The sequence below is a fragment of the Harpia harpyja genome, chromosome 6 (genome assembly GCF_026419915.1).
Source record: "Harpia harpyja isolate bHarHar1 chromosome 6, bHarHar1 primary haplotype, whole genome shotgun sequence".
In the NCBI taxonomy this organism is placed as follows: domain Eukaryota; kingdom Metazoa; phylum Chordata; class Aves; order Accipitriformes; family Accipitridae; genus Harpia; species Harpia harpyja.
Genome location: NC_068945.1, coordinates 3,416,305 through 3,422,304, shown reverse-complemented (window position 1 = coordinate 3,422,304; position 6,000 = coordinate 3,416,305). Strand labels below are relative to the sequence as shown.

The 6,000-nt window shown below is 38.1% G+C and overlaps 1 long non-coding RNA gene across 1 annotated transcript in view; it reads right to left on the bottom strand.

Moving 5' to 3' along the window:
- Positions 1-3,856: 3,856 nt before the first annotated feature.
- The window catches only part of LOC128143529 (uncharacterized), a 54,647-nt gene continuing 52,503 nt past the window's right edge, over positions 3,857-6,000 (bottom strand). Inside the window, exons 2-3 of the long non-coding RNA XR_008235785.1 lie at positions 4,058-4,135; positions 3,857-3,902 (exon numbers count right to left, since the gene is read on the bottom strand). This is a non-coding gene — a long non-coding RNA (uncharacterized LOC128143529). The remainder of the gene's footprint in view (positions 3,903-4,057; positions 4,136-6,000) is intronic.

Genomic DNA, 6,000 nt, shown 5'->3' with positions numbered 1-6,000 from the left:
GCCTGCTCTGAATTAATATCTCTTTGCCATTTGGATGAATTTGAACAAAGAGTTCAGTCCTAAATACTGGTTACCTGAAATGTTACCTGAATCCTGCCCCAAGCCTCCGGTGGTACTCACTAGATGTATTTACTTAGGATTGAGCAAAAAATCTGCAGTCAAGCACTGAGTTGCCTGCTGGTCTCTTAGTTCCCAAGCCAGTGCCTAACTAGTGGCATGTCCTGTGACCAAGGAAGTCTAGCAGGAAGATTAAAAAGACGTATCAGTTATAAATAAAATTGAATTTCAACCATACAAATAGATTATCTTGTTGGGAAAACAAGAAAATCTAGTACTTCCTAAGAAAATGCAGCAAGCAGTTAGCGATCGCTTTCAAAATGGCTGCTCCAGATATGTTAGTGAGCTGCACATCAAAATGCTAAGATAAAGTTCCTATACCTTATATAGTGGAGAGTTGTAACTACCATGTAAAAACATGCGTTTATAATCAAATTATCTGTGTCCGTCTCCGTCCCACCTCCTCGTATGCTATTGGTTAAATACACTTATTTAAAATTTTTTAGGTGTAGCCCAATACCTAATTTTTTTTTAATGGTTGGCTGACATTGTTTTTTCTGACAGTAGTTGATACTAGTAAAAGTAATTTACTGACCCTTCCTGGTTAAGTACCAGCAGGACAAAAACTCAGCTGAACATCATTTAACAGGGCAGTCACTATAAACAGAAACCTCTGACTCTGAAGTCAGTAAGCCAAAGGGAATGTGAGGATTAAGGCAGTGTTCCAGGTAAATTTATAGGATTAAATTAGCCAGATTAATTTAAAATATTATGTCACAGTGATATAGCTGAGAAAATACACATTTATTAGAGAGCAGTGACTTTCTTGCAATTTTAGTACCTATTTCAAGAGGGAGGGAGCTTTTAAAACCACCTAATAAATTTGGGCATACTGATCCTATACACTGCTGCTTTTAAGCCTTACAGATAGCAAAAGACACACCCCCCAGCCCCCCATCAATATATCAATATTTCATTAGTGGCAATGCTATGTTTATATGTTTCCTGACTTCTTGCAGAAAACTTGTTTATGACCAATAGACATCCCTATGAATAGGTAGTAAATTTTGGCCACTACTCATGGACTGGAATCCTACTGTCTCCTCGATATAGAAGGGGTCTATATACCAAGGCCCTATATTTGTAGAATGGAACAATCTCGCAGAATAACTATAGCTATATTGCCAGTGAAAGGTTAAACTGCATTTTTGCAGCTTTGAAATGAATCAGAGGACATTACTGAAGAGCAGTTATGCTTCTTATGCACCACTAAACGAGGTTTGAGGGGGTCTTTTGTTTATTTTTGTTTGCTATGGAATCACCTTAAGCAGCAGCAGCCCATAGCTGGACGTGTAAAGCCTGGTTCAGATGTTTGGTGTGTCATAATACAGGGGAACAAACAAACGATGGGTGAAAAAACAGGAGGTACCACACAGTTTCTGTGGTACCGAAAGAAAGTGCGGTAGACAATTTTAAGGACTTAGAAGAAAAAAAAAAAGGATGAAAGAAAACCTTGTAACATTGGCCCTGTTTAAGACAATTCTCAGCTAGAGAGTTGCAAGAAACACAAACAAGGGAACAGAAGAGTGTCCAGAGAAAGGAATCTGGTTCTGGAGCCACATCGAAGGCTTGCAATGAAGGAGGAAGACAAGGAGGCTGGTAAACAAAGATTTAACATCCTGGTTGAGATGTTGTAGTATGCAGGTTTTAGACTTGAAGTGGCTCCACATGGCCTCAGAGTTTTGTGGTGTTACCAGCTATATGTACTGGAAAGTGGCAGTCAGTCTTCAAAATATGATGACCTAAAAATAATTAGATTTGTAAAAATAAATATCTTATGTGCTTTTTTTGATTACAATCTGTATGTTCAGGAACAAGTCAAAATTGGGTTCAACTTCTTTCTCTACAACTGTAAAAACTAGAAATCATGATTAAAAATATGTATTGTTTAAAAAAAATGACATTTCTGTCTTCTATCACATAAGTTTAAGGGATGGGACAAATATGCCACATCCATGCCTGTGAGCTAATCTGCCTCGCTACTTCCTGTAACAGTCAGTTTTACTGGAACAAACTGTAATTATGACCTTCGTTTGAATATTTGCTGTTGCCTGAGTGTAACTCAGCTTAATAGTGCAATTGCCATATATCTGACAAATCACTACTGCTCAAACAAGACTAGTCCCAGGCCTACCTGAAGCAAGAGAAGAATCATTACTACTCTTTATTATACTCATAGTTCATAACTAGAATAGTGCTTATGTTCATCTAGCAACTTACAATTCCTAAAAGCTATTGAAACCTAAGAAAGCATTGCAAGTTATAAAACATGTACTTACTACAAGTTTCCTGGATTTTGAAAAAAAAAAAAAAAAACCAACACATTTAGATATTTAAAAATTGCAAAGCAAATGCTATGTTAAACAGAATAAATATATTTGAAAAAATGTTATTTGCATACAGGCTAATTCCCTCTAAATAGCAAAAATAAGCACCTTTACAAGCTATCTGTAGATACTTTTTAAGGGCCATTTATGCTTTTTAGATATGAGAATAGACTAATTTTTCCATCCTTTATTTTTGCCATAATCAGATTAAATTGTTTCCAAAACTGAAGTTATTGAAGTTACATGTATTATATATGTAAATGTCACATACACACACAGACATATAGATATACAATTTTCAAGCTTCTCTTGGCTGGCATGAGGAAAAGGATGGAGGACGGACCAGCAAAATGATTGTAGGGAGAAATTATCTGAGCCATCAGCTACTTGGCCAACTCTCCTAGCAAACCCAGGAAGGTTTCTGCTTAGCCTTATTCTAGTCTATTTGGTTTGAGTATGGCTCACATTCCTTTTAGCTAATTCTTTCTAGCCAATTTTGCTGTGTTATGGTTTAGCTGCATGCTTGCTTTTCCAAGGCTGGATTAATCTAGGCCACTCAGGGAATTTTTTTTGAATTTTTTTTTTTTTTTTGGTGCTCCTCATAGCATCAATTTTAAGTCACATTTCTGATTATCTTTCTTTCTTTGTGCTTATTACCACTACAGAGCTTAGGGCTATTGGTCTTTTGGACAGTTAGCAATTGCACCTATTACAGTGTTTGTTCTACAGTTCTGGGGAAAAGATATTGGAGATGAATCTTTTCCTTTCCTTCCACCTTATTATACCAAAGGAATAGCATCTCCCAGATATACCACATACAGTATTTGCGTACCAAACACTGATGTGTTTGGATATTTGTAGTTAATAAAAGAGGTTGTGGCCTGATATTTACTCAATCGGTGTTGATGCCAAATTAGTTGTTTCACAGTAAGAGCTACTCAACAGGTGCCAAGGTTGAAACTAGTGAGAGTCTGTGAATGCTATTTTGTCAAAATAAATTGGTAACTCTCTGCATTTAACAATTTCCAATTAAAATTCAGAGAGTGGCTGTTACTAGAAATCCGCTATGCATTTTTTTTTCTGTTTACACTTGGTAGGTCTCATTCAGGTCATTATTGTTGCCTGTGTTCAGTAACAAGGGACAAATAAAGAGCTTCTTTCTTTTCAAAAAGGCCACTGGTTGTGTTTCTAGTTCTGATACAAAAAAAATTGTACTGTGAATTCTTGATCTGTTTCATTATTTTGACAGCTTTCATACTGCCTGACAGCTATTTATAAAATAAAGGAGGGGGGGAGTTTCATGGCATGGTGACTTTTCCCAGCTATTTGCTAGCTATCTAATGCCACAAGGAAAATTAATGAATAGTCTAGAGACCTAATGAATTTGAATGCATACTTATATTCTAATGAAGTCTGTAGGTCTGTCTTGGGCACGCAGTTGAGTACTTGGCTGTGTGTCTAAGTACAAGAAAATCCACAATAAAAAAAGAATGCAAGCTTAAAACTTAAATATATTCACAATACACATTTTCAGAAGTAATCTCTGGAAAGATGTATGTATTTTTCCAGGGATATTGTCTTTACTTAATAGTTGTATTTAATTCTGAACTTACCTGCTTGTGACATACTAGAGAACCACCAACATGCCTTCTTCTCTACCTCATTCTATATATGTGCGGAAAAGGAATAATCTGTTGACAGACAAACATATATAATGAGGTTTGCAATACTTTTCTAGCAGCAAGCATGCTTTATAGCTTCTGTAACATCACAACAATGTTAGCCTATTGTATTTTTTTCTAGCAGACTTACGTTAAAGAAACAAACTTCCCTCTGTGCAATTTGCACCAGCAAAAGGAAAATGGAGCTATTCTAAAATCTTGTGCTGGTGTTAAAATAACAGTGTTGCCGCTATTCCAAGAGTGCTACAGCAAATAAATCACAGCAGTACAGTGCAGTACACTGCTGTGTCCACAGGGATGTGCCCCCCTTTGCTTTCTGTCACCAGCCAGCTGCCTTTAGGTGGTCAACATGCAGACAAATATGGTTGAAAAAACCTGAAAAGGAATGATCTTTATTTATATGCAGTGCTGTCTGGACTTTAACCAACTTCTCTGCCTCAACCTGTGGTTGTTCTGCCCCACCTTGCCTTTCTTCTGTGGCTTGCAACTGAGGGACAAGGTGGAACATAGCCCTGTATGACCCTTAGAAAGCTGGTTTGCTCCTGCATCACGTAATCAGATCTGTAACTGCATCAAAACCAGTTCAGACCACGGGTAACGTGGCCCTCGTTTCTCCTCAGCAATGTCTTCCGTGTCCATCAAAGGTCAGTGCTCCTACATGCCGGCCTGGGTCCTGCTTGCCCTCCTTAGGAGGTAAGTTGCCTGAAGCTGCTAGCATGTGTCTTTTTACGCTATCTGTTTGGGCAGATAGCCCTCAGGCTTGGCGGAGACTGACCTAGAAGGACTGGAGTTGCCCTTCTTTGGTAAGAATTTCTATTTCTGGGCCACTGTCGCGATGAGCTCATGCCCCATCTGTGATACAGTGTGGGCTCTCCAGCAGCACCTGGAAGACCAGCATTGTGGGCATGGACTCAAGTGTCCGTGTTGCTGGAAGAGAAGGGTTGGATCTCAGAAATATCCTATAAATCATCAAAGTGGCCATTAGGAATCTGTGTTAATTAAAGATCAGCTATGCTGCAAATCCCTGATAGGTGTCTGTTGTACATTATTTATTCATTCTGCTCCATAAGTGCCATGAATAGCACGACCAACCAGTTAATTCATATAACAGTAATTATATAATCTGCTTTGCAAATACAGCCAGGCAGAGACAATATCATTCCTGGAGCTAGAGTATTTCAGGAATGATGTCAGCCAGTTCTATTTATATATTACCCAGCAAAACTATTTTCTCAAAGTACAGCGACAAGCAAAGAGACACACCAACACACACAAGCCTGTGAGATGGACAGATCTGCCCATTGGGTCCCCAACCCTTAAACTGATGAAACAGGTTTAGATTGCCTTGCTTAAGTTGCATTTTAACTTGTTTTTCAATATCAAGAACATTTGGAAACTATTACACAAACCATAATCCAGATTATTATGGAACAGAGTCGCTAATCTTAGTTCCTTGACTAAGACTCATTTGTTTAGTACCAATATTGAAGGAGTTGGGGTAAGGGAAAACTGTCTGGAAAGGAAGAAATTGCACACATGAGGACTTCAAGTGCATCACATCACACCAATTTTAACCTAAAGAAGAATTTTATACCAGGAAAATCCAAAACCCAGTAATAAAACCCTAGTGGCATCTCTGTTTAGCTAAATAACCAACATTTTTTGCTTCTAGAAGTCCAGGATCATTCAACTGACTTTACATGGATGTATATGAGTATGGCCTTACATTCTTTTTCATCAGTTTCCAATATGAATGTGGAGCTGGAGACAAATGGGAGTGTCACCTCCAGTCAGGACTGCAATAAACTAAAAAAACCCCCTTTTTTGTAAGCGAGGTTGGCATCAATGTGGCAAGTCATCAGACCCTTATAGTC